Below are 17,321 nucleotides of genomic sequence, written 5' to 3'. Positions count from 1 at the left end.
TTTTTTTTTCAATTTCATCATAAAGTGCACTTTTAAAAAACCAAGTATAAAAATTTTTAGTGGGTTTTTCTTGAGTTTTGACCAACAAAATAGGCCATTTTAAGCATTTTTATAGGGGTTCCAACTAATCGCCTGGTACGCATCCCCCGCAAATACAGGGGGACCACTGTAGTACTACGTACTGCTAATACAAATGTTAATATCATTAATTGTTGCAAGAACCTATGCACTCAATTTCCTGTTTTTGGACACCCTTTAACACCACAAGCCTGAACTCCAGATGATTAATAAAAATGAAGGAAGATTTTTCTCCCATGGCAGGATTTAAACTCAACCAAGCTATATATATATATATATATACACATATATACATATATACATATATATACATATATATATATATATGTATATGTATATGTTATATATTACATATATATACTATATATATATATATTATATATATATATATATTTATAATCTATATATATATATATTATATATATATATATAATATAAAAAGGTTACCACTTAGCCACTATGCTACTAAGAACAATATAAATTTATTTCACCCGATATGTAAAGATGACTTGAATTCGGACATATGAGCATAGTGGGGTGAGTGGGTTTGAATTCTCCTAAAGAAGGAAAACACTTTACTTGGATTTCTTGTCTGACTTTAATGGCATGCAGTAGCAAGTTTACACAAAAATCAAGATGATGAAAGGTTACTGTGGTTCATAACACTATCATTTATATTGGGTGAAAGTGACCAGTAGATATACTATGTAAATGTTGTGCTCAAGTTCCCAAGAAGTTATTCAAAGTTATCTCTGTGGTAAATTGGCATTTGTCATAATGACCTGTTTGAATGTTTAGCTGCATTGTGTTTGTCGTTAGTGAATGATTGTTTTCTTTCTGTTGTTCGTGTTGTATTTATTTACTTTTGATGTTCCCAGTGTATCCTACTCTGCTGACTGCTGTAACTCTCTGAGGCGGGATCTTAGCTGAATAAAGCCTTGAAGATGCACTGAGGTTTTTATTACAATTTATTCAGCTAAGACAACTTGCATATTCAGCTGCAGAATGGAACACGCTTTTCGGCCAGAACGTCTTGACATTCTACCTACATTCCCAGATGCTGCCAGTTTTCAAGCATTGGCTGTTTTTCTTTCTACGATACAAAATTGCAACTGTAGAACTAACAACACTTATCTTAGTGTACTTGCAAATACATTATTGTCTGAGAACTTTGAGCTTATATCGGATTGCTCTACTTACGATGACGCCATCGCAAAGCTGAATAAGATTTTTATACAGCCTGCCAACGAAATTGTTTCTCGACATCATCTTGCCACTCTGCTGCTGACCAAGCAAGAGCACTGGGACTTGCCTTCAAGGATTCGCAGTCTTATAGAATCCCTTCCAACTAATGTATTCCTACAGTCACCATCAAATCTATGCCAGAATATGATGATCATACCCCTGTTAATGAAAAAGCGGAGAGGTTCGAAGCAGCAGATGACGATTTAGTTGCTTTGGCTATACAAGAGAAATGTTTCTTCTTCCTGCAAAGGAAGTTACTTGTCAAAAATGCAATAAACATGGACACTTTGCTAAGGTAAGCTTAAGTAAATAAAAAACTTCTTCTGCCATCTCTCGTTATTGACTCTGAAGTTCAGAAAATTTCATTAGCGATATTTTGAAAACTATGAAATTACCCATGTCTCCTTATTCAGGAACTCTCTCAATGGCTGCTTCTCATTTTGTGTCACCTATTGGTGGCTCTTGCAATGTTGACATTGTAGTCAATGGAAGTGAGTATTCCAGTGACATATTTCTTGTGCAACCCGGGCCTTGTGCGGATGCAATTCTTGGAATCCTTTTTCTTAATGTGCATTCTACTGTGACTGGGTAAGATGGTGGTTCTCAGCCTAAACTAGAATGACCTGTTTTAGCTATGCTGTCAATGACACCCCTAGAGCATTCCATAATCTGTCTCCTGATTGCCATCCAATTGCTGTGAAATCAAGGAGATACTGTACTTCAGATGCAAAGTTTATAAGGACAGAAATTGATTGTCTACTTGATGGTGTAATTTAAAATAATACATCGTCATGGCATGCTCAAGTGGTGGTTGCTCACAAAAGGAATAAGAGACGTATAGTTGTGGATTATTCAGAGACTTAATAAATTCACCTATCTGGATGCATATCCTCTTCCTAACATAGATGACTTGGCCAATGAAATAGCCAAATACAGTCTTTAGTTCAGTGGATTTAAAGTGCCTATTTTCTGGTCCCTTTACCAGAGGAAGATTGACCTTATACAGCCTTTGAAGCCGACAGCAGCCTCTATCAATTTACTAGGCTATGTTTTGGTCTCACCAACAGAGTGGCAGGTTTTTCAAAGGATTATTGATGATATCATTAGAACGAATGGTCTAGTGGGTATTTATGAATATCTTGATGACGTCGTTGTTTGTGGCAATAGTCAAGAACATGATGAAAACCTTAGACGGTTTATGGAAGCTGCTCATTGTCATAACACGATACTGAATGAAGCTAAGTGTGTTTTTCCCCTCACTCTATTCGTATACTTGGCTATGAAATTAGTCATAATGAGCCGCAACCTGATCCCTCACATCCACAGGCCCTGATGAACATGCGTGTTCCACGGACTAAGAAGTCGCAGCAATGATTCACAGGCCTACAGGAAGTGTTCAAGTTACGATAATTCTTCTTACGATAATCCGATTTTACGATGGGGTTAGCAATTAATACAGATGACAATATTTTGAAAATATTTTAAAATTTAGCTCATAATGGGTACAGGCAGCAGCGTGCAATCAGGGAGTGAGAGAGACCAAATTACAATAGCCTAACTTCATCCCATCTTCTAGCTAAAATAGAAAAAAAAAAAAAAAAAAAAAAAACTGCAAAAGAGAATGATGAAAGTATTATTTTAACGTTATACTTGTTAGGTAAATGTGTACAGCAATGAACAACCGAATGAGGAACAACTTTTTACTAAATACAACCGAACTAGATAACAACATCCATTTGGCTTGTATTTCAACCATCATACTATAGTAAACAATAGATATATATAGATATATGTATATATAGATATATATATTTAGATATATATATATATATATCTATCTTATATATATATATATATATATATATATATATATATATATAGTAATATATATATATATATATATATACATACACACACCATTCAGCAACTGAAACATAAATCATGCAAATAAATAAACCTATCTTAAGGAATGAATTAAGATGAGTTTTTTACTTCCATTTTGAAATTCTTTAGTCATCATCATCATCATCAGATGGGATAAACAACTCATTTTCTTCCAGGAAGCTTGCAATATTCTTACTAATTTGAGCACCGGTAAACATGCCCATTGAAGTAGCTAGCGTAATGCCCACATAACCTGTGTAGGGTTAGAAAAGTATAAATAAAAAATGACATGATAAAATAAAGTTTTATAATATATATATATATATATATATATATATATATATATATATATATATATAATATATATATATAGATATTAATATTAAATAATATATAATATTAACATAGGTATCATTTTAACTCACAAGAGAGCTAAAATATGACATTATGACAAAATCAAATTTTAAATGTATATACTTTCCCAGTAACTACAGAGCTATAAGTTTTTAACTTTCACAGTAGCAATTCTTTTGTTTTTGGTGTAAATGACCCCAACCACTTTTCGGAAGCATAGGTACAACATAGTTGAAGAGCTAAAATTCATTTATGCCCTGTCCATGAAAGGGGAGGAGGGCGAGCTCCAATCATGTCAATACTTGGTAAGTATAAACTGTATTTTCCCTAACTATGCAAACCAGAGGTCCTTTAAATTAGGAATTACTTTCTGCGTAGGCTGGAATATGGCCGTTAAATTCTTGAACAAGGTGCTTAGGCAGTGACTACCGTTTGGAGGCAGGCCTATGTAAACATGCCACTTTCAGCCCAGGTTTCAGATTGATGGGTGGCATGAGGTGGGCATTAATGTAAAGGACCTCAGGTTTGTACAGTTAAGAAAAATACACTTTACTTTCAAAAATTCTGATTTGTTCCTACAAAATATACAACCACTCTGTCCTTTATATTAAGAAGACTGACGGGTGGGAGGAATGTGAGTGAGCCTCTAGAACTGACTGGAGTTCAGCACACCTGGGCTATTTCCTCCAGGTCGTAAGTGTGGAGTGCCCTGCCACTGACAACTTGATTGAAGTACAGGAGCTGCATGATCAAGAGTCAGTCTTCTGGGTCTTTTCAAAATGAGTGAGGAATCGTAACTCATCTGAAAAAGGGCTGGGAAGAATATTTAGAGTCGGAGGCATTAATGCAAATTTCTGGGAAGGGTTTGCATTGTATTGCCAGTCTCCTTCCTCCCCTTGATAGAGGAAGCAGTGGGATAGCTTCAATGATTCTGATAAGACAAATCGAAAGGAAACTCGTGCAAACTTACCACATCAACCGCCCAACCAGCAACTGTAAGTTCAATCCTACCCTCAATCTGTGGGAAAAGGAGTAGAAGGACGAAGAGGGGAAGGTAGAGAGGCCAGTCACTCTCGCATCCTTCTTACCTCTAGAACCACACACCATAGGCAAGATGCAACTTGTCCTCTTGAAGGAGACAGGTCAGCAAACACAGCCTGTGAGCATCCACCACCAGTCCAAGGAAATGGGGTTTCAAGAACCTGTGGGCAGACCCGAAGGAAGAAAGATATAAATATGATCGCAATGAGACTGAATCTATCTTCTGGTCCGACATATTCTTCGGAGTGATGAAATGTACCCAGCCACTGGCGCTGTTTGCTCTCTGAGAGAGTAAACAGTGGATGTATCCAACTGCAGAGAGGTTTCTCACGATCTTATAAGACTCAAAGGAAGAAGTGTCATTAGACACTTCTGCATTGGAAGTCAACAGTGGATAAAGGTATCGACATTCAATGAAGGATGTCGATCCTTCATAGGTAAAGCAACACACCAATAGGGCAAAGTAATGACTGATGTGGATCAACCAATACACAGTCCAAAGCGCAGGAGATCATGAAGGATTTGGACCCATCAACAGACACCAAATGATTGCGCTGCTGCGCATTCGAGACAGTCACAACATGACACCAGCCTTTTGAAGGGTGATGCTGAGAACCACCATGCAAATCCTCTATCTCGTTTGCCAATGATATCAAGAGACGAAATGATGATTCTCTTGAGGCATATACACATTAGACAAGTCAAATGCTTTCTAGAGACCGAGGTCCCTGTGTTGGCAAGACAGAAGTTTCTCATCAGTAGCTGAATCTCAGCCAAGGAGAAACAATACTATTTAGTGAATAACTAAGGTGAATGTGGACCTACATCTTTAAAGTTGAATCGAGAGAAGTAAGCTCTAACAATTCTGATCATAGAAAAAGTCCTGTCGATGACACCAACCAGTGAAGACGGCTCTATTCCCTGGTGTTTTACAGACGACTGAAAAAGTTATTCCACTATTTTATTGCTGCTCGGCAAGAAAGTTGGAGCTTGCAACGATGGCGGAGAGTCTTTCAGTAATGAAAACACAGGGATTGTACAGCCTGAAGAACCACTTCTTGTAGGTTGGATCAGGGAGGAATTCTCTACTTACTCTGGAAGCAGAGCTAGTCGGGTGGGGAATGGGCGAAGTCTTCCGTTATTCACTTACAATTCGGGGTGAATAAAGAATAATTGAACACCTTACAAACTAGAAAACATATATTAGAAGACAAAACTCAAAATTGTCAGAAGAAAATCATTCTGCGTCATCGCAGTGGCCGATGGGGCAGATGTGACGGAACAGAAGACTATGCTACAGATTTCTGTTATACCGTGGGGTAAACAGAAAGATGATAATAAGTCTAATGAGATATATCTCTGTTTGAAAATTCTTGCAACAGCAAATATGGAGCATGAGACATGGGCCTTATGTGAGAATTCCGAGCCAACCAGAGACCTAAGTCTGTGATTGCTGGGCAGAGATTCAAATTGGTAGTAATCCTCGATAGAGGAGAATCAATACTAAGACAAACAGAATCTCTGAGAGAGAGAGCAGTACTCTACTACTCACTCGACTTCTTATACTGAGTAGCCTGGTAATGCAATCCATGATACAATTCGTTTGGCTAGAACCATCCAGCGCAAAAAAACATTCACTTCAGCATCGGCATTTTAACCGAAATTGGAGGGAAAGAAACCTTCTTGTTCAGTGATACAATGGGCCCCATGTATTCATGTTCTCCGGATTCGTGGACTCACACACTTGCACATTTCTCTCTGGAACATTTCCCCATTATTTGCAGTATTTTTCTATGAGAAATATCCACAAATTCCTATTTTTTTTTATCAATTTCTTTTAAAAAAATGCACTCTATGATAAAACCATTAAAAAAACCTGGTATAAAAAATTGTAGTGGATTTTTCTGGACCTTTAACTAACAAAATAGGAGGTTTTAACCATTTTTATAGGAGTTCCAACTATTTGTGGGGGGGTCTGGTACGCATCCCCCGCAAATACAGGGGGACCACTGTAATGCATATGCTGTGGTGTAGTTATGAAACAACCCCACTAATCATCTTAAAAACTGGAAACTCTTGGGAGGCCCGAAAGGCTGTCCTGAGTTTCACGTTAATTAAGAGAAGGTACTATTCGTCTCGGTTACACACCAGAACAATTAACTTACAAATATGCACCTGTTACTCGGACGATGCAACTGATAATCAAAGAATGTCACAAGGAAAATACAATAGTATGTTTGTAGGTTCCTGTAAATTGCGCTCCAGCCTAATTCTTCTTCATTCAAGAGACAAAAATAAGAGCTGGAAGCAGACCGCCTTCATTCTCTAATGATGAGAGTGAAGGTGAAGTTGTCCCGAAGGGAGACTTCTATGGTGATAACAGGAGACCGAAGACAACTAGTTCAAGCCTAACTGGTTGTTCCTAAAACAGTAGTACTGGAGAGGCATTCAAACTTCTCAATACTATCCATCCTGAACAGACTGATATATATTTGGTAAGATCCTAAGACTGAACCAAAAACAGTGTCTCTCGGATTCAAACTCTGAGGAGTAGACTCCATAGAATTCCTCTTATTTCCTTGTTCATTCTGGTGTAATCAGGAGAAAGTCTCACTGTTAACAAAGCATTCATTTCCTACAACCATTTCGTTCACGCAAATGCGAGCGTAAGTTGAGCAGAGTTAAATGCAGTACAAGCTGGCGAGAACTAGCCTCGTCTTGTTAAGCATCTATCTTCATGATCGAAACTCATGTAGAGGACTACACAGAGGACCTCCTCCTATCTCCTTCAGATACCTAGTCCCGAGGAACAGCGTCATCGATCTTGGCACCTGAAGAATAGCCATTCCTGGCTTTCAAAGGTAGGTCCAAGCCACCAACTCGGATCGGTCCCTTCTCTCGCCTTGCACCACTGTCATGATGGAGAAAAGACTACCTATCACTGACTGTGGATGTACAACCCCCCTTGAAGGTTGTACACTTGGAGAGACTCATACACAAGTACCCAAAACAGGTCCCAGTTCCATAAGCAGCACAGGAGAACAAACCTGGGTTCGAACTCCTGGGGCTCCCAAGACTATACTATTTTGGAGATACGTCCAGGTTCCTGCTCCAGAGGGAGTAGGTGAGCTGAATTGACAGCCAATTGCTCCCTCCCCAGGGAAAGGATGCAGACCTTAAGGGTCTGGATACACGAGCGCTAAAAGTGTCTCGTTGCTGATGCTGTCTAACATTGAGTTTTTGGCCAGGCTACATGAGTACTATTTTCGAAGCATTACTGAGTATCAAACAAGCGTGTTTAGTTCACTATTGATGCTGTCCAAGTAGGATGTGTGACAGGCTTGTGCCTAGAAATCATTAGACATGCAAAGGAAAATGTGAGACACTGGGGTTCACCATGCAATATCGGACATACTCTACTGACCAATTTCCAGTTATGTTTGGAAACCACCGAAAGCATAGCAACTAGTTTTATCTTTATTACAGCTATAATAATTCATGCATGCAGTACCAAGTTCTGCTTAATTCCATACCAGACTGAAGAGCGAACTCATCTGTACTGGTAAAGGTATGTCTTGCTATCCAAGCACTCGTGATAGTGAGTGCTCAGCAAGCACTAGAATTCGTAAGAATTCCCACTCAGTGAGTGCCAGCAAATCCAAGGGATCCAGGTGCTCGGCCAGACTTCCGATTATTGTAATAATTATCAGGAATACCCGTTGCCTGAGTGTTTGCAAATCACAGAAAACCAAACCACTCTAAGAATGCCAGAAATTCCAAGAAATTTAGTGGCTTAGCGAAACTCCCAATTTTCGTAATAACAGTTACCGGGGATATCTGTCTTGCCCGAGTGTTTGGAAATTACAGAAAACCATAACACTCTGAGAATGCCAGAAATTCCATGGAATTTGACACTCAGAAAGATGCCCAGGTATTGCAATAACAATTACCAGGAATTCTTGTCCCGCCCAAGTGTTTGCAGAGCATAGAAGACCAAAACTCTCAAGAGAGTGCTAGAAATATCAAAGAATTTAAGCGCTTGGCAAGACCCCTGATTTTGTCAAACGATCATCGGGGGGGAGGGGGCCCTCCTCAACTTCGGTAGATATCAAGGAGAAACAGGCATAAAACCTAGTCCTAAATGCGAGCATTTAAGACTGGAATGAAAATACAATTCACTTGAGGTTCCAAAAACGCAGGAACCCATAGGGGACAGCAGACTGAAATCCGCCCAAAGAACAGAAAGAGGCAGGGAGAACATAGTCTCCAAATGTTCAAACCCTAAAATCCAAACACCTAAAATCCAAACACCAGATGTCGAGATGGTGAGAGGTCTCTCCGTCATTGAAGGAAGATCCTTCCTCGACAATGTGGACGTACATCCGGTGGGACCCGGAATGTAGTCCCTGACGCTGAATCCTATAGAGAGCGCTCTGCAGGATCCCTTCCTATTCACGTTTTACCCCTCCCTCCCGGGGTGTAGCCATTGGGAAGTACAGTGGACCCCCCGTATTCGCGGACTCACACATTCACGGATTTCACTCGGGAACGTTTCCCTGCATTATTCGCGGAAAATTCGCGCATTCGCCGTATTTTTCTATGAGAAATATCCACAAATTCCTGTTTTTTTTGATGAATTTCATCATAAAATGCACTTTTTGTGATAAAACTATTAAAAAAACCAAGTATGAAAATTTTTAGTGCTTTTTCTTAAGTTTTAACTAACAAAATAGGCTGTTTTTAGCGTTTTTATAGGGGTTCCAAACATTCGCGGATTCTAACTATTCGCGGGGGGGTCTGGTACGCATCCCCCGCGAATATGGGGGGACCACTGTAGAGGGAATACGTGAGGAAGAATGAAAGCTCTCCCTTGCCTTGTTAACAGAACTAGCAGGAGAAGCAAGTCGCGGACAACAAATCAACCTACAGTGATGTCCGCGATGCGAGTCTAAGAGAGCATTCTCGCCCTGGAGAAACGCTTTCTCAAGGAGGGTTATGAAACTCTCACATGACAGGAGAAACGTTCGCTGCCACCAAGACCGATCAGTCACGTGAACATGACCGTGATCTTGGTGGAGCTGAGCACGCACCTGACCGGAGAGGGTTGGTACTGTCCTCCAGCAAGTCAAGTCCTAGTTGAAGCTGAAGCCTCTCAAGAGGACTGAATGTGAGACCCCCTACCAATCTCACTGCGTGCACGGTCCCGTCACATCAACCCTGGGTACCGAGCAATCACACCGATAGCAATCACTGGTAAGGCATGAGTCACCTGAGTGACTCACTCCTTTCTTCCACTCCATACCCGAGTCTTGACAGTGAGTGGACTCGGCGTCATCAACTCTGGATGCACACTTATCTGTAGATTTATGTGCACTCAGGGAATCTCCGGAACGAGTGCCCGACACGAAACTAGTCTTAGGGGCAGAACCTCTTGGACTAGCAGAAGTGCAAACCTAAGTTTGCATTTCCATGGCTCACGACACGCTAGACCCTGAGCAAACATAACGGTTTCCTGTTCCCAATGGAAAAGGTGAGCCAGCGGATGACCCAACTGCCTCCTCAGTTTGAGGAGGCAGACCCTTAGAAATCCTGTGACGAGACTTCTTAGGGGGGGAAATTACCTTCTCCTTCTTCAGCAGGGAGCCTTAGAAGTAGAAGGGGTGGAGGTTGAAGAAAATATATGATGATTACGAAGAGGAAGATGACAACACTTGATGAGCTCTCTTCCTCCTCAACTTCTCCAAATTCTGCCAGACTTCTTCTACAGGATGAGGCACATTTACCATCAGAAATAGTTAATAATCACAGGGCAGCTGCGAAAGCATTGTCCAGCAATGAAACTCCACAATAACAGTGGCAAATTAATATGATTTCCAGCAGAGGAACAGTACATACACACTCGAGGCCAATATCACAGCATGCTACGAGTTACCGTTAAAGTTTCAAGGTTATGATAGTCAACTCGAAGAGATATCCAACCATATACTAGTGTGTTCAACTATCACCACTTATCCTTTAAAAGAAAGAAAATATTGTTATGATACAATAAAGTTTTATGCATACTTACCTGGCAGGTATATACTATATAGCTTATCCTCTTGACGCACTGGCAGAATTTCAAAACTCGCGGCAACCGCTAGTACACTGGTAGTTCAGGTGATGGCCAACCCCGCCCCCCGTTCCCAGTGGTTGGCGCTGGTACTTGGAACTATTCCCGTTTTCCTCAGATTTTCTCTGAACCCTGTCTCCTGAGGGGAGGAGGGTGGGAATTTAATTATATATACCTGCCAGGTAAGTATGCATAAAACTTTATTGTATCATAACAATATCATTTTTATGCATGACACTTACCTGGCAGGTATATATATAGCTGATTGACACATTTGGAGGTGGGTCATAGACAGCAACATCGTCATAATTCAAAAATTAACTAAATTTTTTAAAATTATTTATTAAGTTCCTTACTGCTAAGGTAGCTGACTTCGTAGGTCCTGCCTCTTAGCCTGCTAAACCTTAGTAGCTCTCAACTAGGATGTGACCTGTTTGTTGAGAAAGCTAACAACAAGGGTCTGACAACTGGACATGACCAATCTGCTGACAGAGAACCCTAGCCCTTATTTACCACGGGCATTCATGCTAGGAAAGTTAGTCACCTGAACCACACACACATACAATAATAACCACTAACCAAAAAACTGAGCTGGTATTAACCTTCTCAGACAACCATAAAAAACACTATAACCTAATTAAAATAAACCTAGCATGTTATTAGGTTATGGGGTGGAAAGGCACTCCTTTGCCCAGTACTGTACCTGAGATACATACGGGCCTAACGTTTGACAATTATCAAAAGTTGTCTCAAGTTGCTTCACGTCTCTAAGGTAATGAGAGGCAAACACAGAGTTTGTCCTCCAAAACGTCGAATCTATAATGTCCTTGAGGGCTAAATTTTTCCTGAATGCTAAGGACGTAGCTACTGCTCTCACCTCATGAGCTTTAACTTTAATCAAGCCGAAGCATTCTTCCTGACAAAGTAAATGAGCTTCTTTAATGACTTCTCTTACAAAGAAAGCCATTGCGTTTTTAGACATAGGTCTAGTAGGATCTTTAACAGAGCACCACAGAGAACATGAAGTTCCCCTAATGCTTCTTGTCCTTTCTACGTAAAAACGTAAGGCTCTTACTGGACAAAGAACCCTTTCTTGTTCTTGACCTACTAGATCAGCCAGTCCTTCAATCTCAAATGATCTTGGCCACGGATGCGAAGGATTCTCATTCTTTGCTAAGAACTCCTGTTGAAAAGAACAAACTGCTTTGTTGTGCTTCCAACCTACTTGCTTGTCAATAGCTTGCAGCTCGCTAATCCTTTTAGCTGTAGCTAAAGCTACTAAGAAAATAGTCTTCTTCGTTAGCTCTCGCAAAGACGAACTGCCCATAGGTTCAAACCTATCCGTCTCCAAGAATTTGAGAACGACATCCAAATTCCAAGAAGGAGTTCTGCAAAGTCGATCCTTCTTTGTATTAAAAGATCTGAGAAGATCTCTAAGATCTGCGTCGTTGGACAGATCTAAACCTCTGTGTCTAAACACTGCAGACAACATACACTTATAGCCTTTAATTGTCTGATTAGCCAAACCCAGTTCCTTCTTCAGGTATAGAAGGAAATCTGCAATTTGTGTCACAGAGGTACTGGATGAAGAAATCTTCCGATTCTTACACCATTTACGGAAGTTCTCCCACTTCGACTGTACACTTTGATAGTTGATGGCCTTCGTGCTCTTGCAACTGCCTTCGCTGCTTCTCTAGAAAACCCCCTCGCTCTGACAAGTCTTTCGATAGTCTGAACGCAGTCAGACCCAGAGCGAGGGTGTTCTTGTGGAACCTGTCGAAGTGGGGTTGTTTGAGAAGATCTACTCTCGTGGGTAGACTTCTCGGAGAATCCACTGTCCATTCCAGTACCTCTGTGAACCACGTTTGGGCCGGCCAGTATGGGGCTATCAGAGTCAGCCTTGTTCCTCGACTTTCCCTGAATTTTTTCATTACCTTTCCTAAAATCTTGAACGGGGGAAAAGCGTACGCATCTAGACCCGTCCAATCTAGTAGGAAGGCATCGACTGCGACTGCAAGAGGGTCCGGGATTGGAGAACAATAGTTCGGTAACCTCTTCGTCGCTGCGGTAGCGAAAAGATCCACTACTGGAGTGCCCCAGAGCTTCCACAGTCTCTGGCATACTTGAAGATGCAACATCCACTCCGTGGAAAGCACTTGTCCGTCCCTGCTCAACAGATCCGCTCTGACGTTCTTCTCTCCTTGAATGAACCTGGTGAGCAGGGTGACGTTTTCTCTCTGCGACCACAGAAGAATCTCCTCGCCAAGTTGCAAAGGGACAACGAGTGGGTTCCTCCTTGTTTTCGTATATATGCCAGAGCTGTGGTATTGTCCGCGTTGATCTGCACCACTTTGCCGCTGATCCACGGTCTGAACGCTTTCAGAGCCAAGAAGATCGCCACCAGTTCCTTCCTGTTTATGTGCCATGCCTTTTCTTCTTCGCTCCAAAGGCCTGACTCCTCCCGAGGGCCCAGCGTCGCTCCCCAGCCTGCGTCTGACGCGTCGGAAAATAATATCCGGTCTGGGTTTCTCTGCTGGAGTGACGTACCCTCTGACAACCTCCCCGGAACTAGCCACCACTTTAATTCCTCCTTTATCTTTGAAGGAATTGGAAACCGGAAGGAATCTGGTTGCGATCTTCTTGGCCAGACTTCGTTCAGAAAGACTGTAAGGGCCTCATGTGAAGTCTCCCTAGTGAAATGAACCGCTCTAACGAAGAGAGTGTCCCCAGCAGGCTCATCCACTCTCTCGCCGAGCATTGGTCTTTCAATAGGAATTCTTGCATTTTCCGCAGGCACATGGTCTGCCTTTCGGGTGACGGAAAAGCCCGAAAAGTCACTGAGGATATCAGAATCCCCAAATAAACTAGCTCCTGAGAGGGGATCAACCGTGACTTTTTCTCAGGTTTATTACCTAATCAGACCCAGTTAGTTTGTGAGTTAACTCCAATGTGATGTTCGTCCTCCAGACATGCTGTTTTGATTGTGCTCTTATGAGCCAATCGTCGAGGTAGAGAGAGACTCTGACTCCTGACAAATGAAGCCACTTCGCCACATTCGACATCATTCTTGTAAAAATTTGAGGAGCCGTGCACAGACCGAAACAAAGGGCTTTGAATTGATAAATCCTGTCCTGGATCACAAATCTCAAATATTTCCTGGACCTTGGGTGAATCGGAATATGGAAGTACGCATCCTGAAGGTCCAGCGTTACCATCCAGTCCCCTGGTCGTACCGCTGCCAGTACTGAATCGTTCGTCACCATCGTAAACTTGGTCTTTTCTACGAACAAGTTTAGCTGGCTTACGTCCAGTACTGGCCTCCAACCTCCTGATGACTTCGGTACTAGAAACAGACGGTTGTAAAAACCTGGGGATTCGTGATCCAGAACCGGTTCTATGGCCCCCTTTTCTAACATGCTGACAACCTGATGCCAAAGAGCCTCTCTCTTCTCTAAATCGATGTAATGAGCCCCTAGGGCTCTCGGAGCTGTAGCGAGAGGTGGTTTCTTGAGAAAGGGGATCTTGTATCCTTCCTTCGCTACCTTTACAGACCAAGGATCCGCTCCTTTGCTTTGCCAGACTTCCCAGAAGTCTAAAAGTCTGGCCCCCACACAAGTCTGGAGGACTTCTGACTCATTGCTTGGTTGAGGTTTTGGAACCTCTTTTGGTTGGAACTCTTTTCCCTCTAAATGCTGGTCGGGTAAAAAGTCCTACCCCGAAAGGGCTGCTGTGATGTCCTGTATCCTTCGGGGTCTTCTTCATTACATTAGAAGGTAAATACTTCCTTACAGAAGACGTAAGAAGATCTTGAGTAGCCTTCTGAGTGAGGGAGAGCGAGATGTCCTTAATGATATCCTGAGGGAAGAGCTGTCCTGAAAGCGGAGAGAACATCAACTCCGACTTTTGAGCGTTCGACACTCCTTTAGCAGCGAACGAGCACAAGAGATGTCTTTTCTTCAAGACGCCTGCTGTAAAAAGTGAAGCCAATTCATTAGCTTCCATCTCTCAAGGCTTTATCCATACAGGACATGATACTTCTCGACAACTCGGATTCTGACGAATCTTCCATCTCCGAAGTCCGAGCCAGGGCCCCCAACGACCAGTCAAGAAAATTAAACACCTCAAAAGTCCGATAGATCCCTTTGAGTAAATGGTCGAACTCTGACGAAGTCCACCACACTTTGGCTGAATGTAAAGCATGTCTACGGGAGCTGTCCACTATGTTGGAAAAGTCTCCCTGGGAGGAGGCAGGAACTCCCAGGCCAAGACTTTCCCCCGTAGCATACCAAACACCAGACTTCGAAGCCAACTTGGCCGGAGGAAAGGCAAAAGAAGTCTTCCCCGACTCTCTCTTCTCCTTCAACCACTCATTTACGCGTTGAAGGGCTTTCTTGGCCGAAATAGACAGTCATTTTCAAAAAAGACGATTTCTTGGCTGTCTTCGTCTTCGAAAATTGCGACAAGGGCGATGGCGGACCTGAAGGTTGAAAATCTCCTTCAAACAAAGAAAGAAGGCACTCTGTTAGTCTCTTGTAGTCCGAAGAAGGAGCTTCCACATTCTTGTCCTCTTCCGCACTCTCCACAAATTCTTCCTCCTGCGAAGAAATATCTTGAAAACCAAGATCCTGATGACTCTCCAAAGCGGACTCCTTATGCAGAGCCTGCTTAGAGAGCGAATGCGGCACTGTCTCCTTATAAAACTCCTCTCTTCCTTGTCGAGAAAAAGTTTCGACTTGCTGCCGCCTGCGTCCTGCGTCCTCCTGAACGTATGCGTCCACCATGCGTCCATCACTCTTCCTCTTGCGTCCTGCACTGCTTCGTCCTTCTTAAGGGATGCACTGCGTCCTGGCTTGCGTTGCACGTCCTGCGTCCTCTTGGAGGACTTAACCGGGAGAGAGAGACGAGTCCTTACGTCTAACCGAAGGTTGTTCGGGCTTCTCCCATGATTGAACAATCACTGCCAATCTCTCCTGCATGTCCCGCAGAACTTCCTTCGTCTCCGCTTCCTTACGAGACTGCTGATGATGAGGAGATCGAGGACGCACCAGGCTAACACGGAGAGGTGAGCGAACCTGCGGTCTACGCAGAGGAGTTCCTCTAAGCGGAGAAACACCTCTCACCGCACCGCTAGAAACTTCCAACTGACGAGAAATCCTCTTCCTTTTGATAGGGATAATTTCTTCATCCTCCAATGAAAAAATCTCAGGGCTACTCCACCCTTCTTGGTCAACAGCCCTTTCATCCTGTGATGAGGACGGAAAGTATGACCTCTTGAGAGGACGCGATACTTCCGTGAAACGCCTACTCCTTCCTGAGGCCGAACTATCCGAAGAATAACGGCACTTCCCAGTATCGCCTTTTCTATGGCGTACTGCAGCAGCCTGGGACGTAACAACAGGACTGCCTGAAGGGACGACTGATCGTGAGTCAACCCCTCTCGCCTCCCTTCGACTGTCGACATGCCTTCTCCCTTGGGTCTGGGAGCTTGACAGAGGTCTCGGTCTAGGAGCACGAGAGGGACAATCAGGCGCCCCCTCCACAACACTGTCACCAAACACTTCCACTTTGTCTGTTAATCGTTTAATTTGATCTCCCATGGACGCAAGGGCAGCGAACACTTTCACGATTTGTGGATCAGTAGTATCCTCAGATACAGCAACGGGCGCAGGAGAAACCTGAGGGGAAGGTGCTACGTCTACATGTGAATGAGCTGGAGAAGACACATGCAAAGAATCATTCAAAGGCTTACTCGAAGATCCCGATCTCTCACTCCTAGATACAGATCTTCTAACCCGATCTTTTTCTAATCTCTCAACATACTTCATAAGAGCCTTCCACTCTTTCTCATTCAGACACTGACATTCATTGCACCTATTGTCCCACGTACATACAAACTCCCGACACTTCTTACAAATAGTATGTGGATCTACCGATGATTTCGGCAGTCTCACCTTACACCCTTCTTTCACACAAACTCTAAACATACTTCCTGAATCAGACATACTAAACCAAAATCCAAACAAAATGCGATTGCCACTCTAACTTCGTGAATACGATACCAATATCCAAAAAGTCAGTCAACGAGCAGGAAATTCTAACAGAGAACCAACAACGATGTTGCCGGTTCGGCTGGCAGAGAAAATCTGAGGAAAACGGGAATAGTTCCAAGTACCAGCGCCACGGGAACGGGGTGGCCATCACCTGAACTACCAGTGTACTAGCGGTTGCCGCGAGTTTTGAAATTCTGCCAGTGCGTCAAGAGGATAAGCTATATATATACCTGCCAGGTAAGTGTCATGCATAAAAATACAATTTAAAAAATAAGGATACTCCTCTTGCATCAAAGGGCACTGCCCTCTGAAATGAGAGATCCCTCAAACACCAACACCACACGACCCCACCTCTATCTTCATCCAATAAGCAAGCGAAAGAACAAAAGAGAAGAGGAAATACCAGAAGAAACACGAAGGACAAACCTCCAATGTTCCCCTTGGCAATTTCCAAAGCGTAAGTGTAAATTTCAGACGTTAAAGGGCGAAAATATGTAATAAGCACAAAGCAGGAAGGCGCCTAGCAAGGCTATCCCAAAAAGTGGGTTTGTATATTAATT

Source organism: Macrobrachium nipponense, chromosome 2 (assembly GCF_015104395.2).
Source record: "Macrobrachium nipponense isolate FS-2020 chromosome 2, ASM1510439v2, whole genome shotgun sequence".
Lineage (NCBI taxonomy): Eukaryota > Metazoa > Arthropoda > Malacostraca > Decapoda > Palaemonidae > Macrobrachium > Macrobrachium nipponense.
This window is presented reverse-complemented; position numbering follows the sequence as displayed.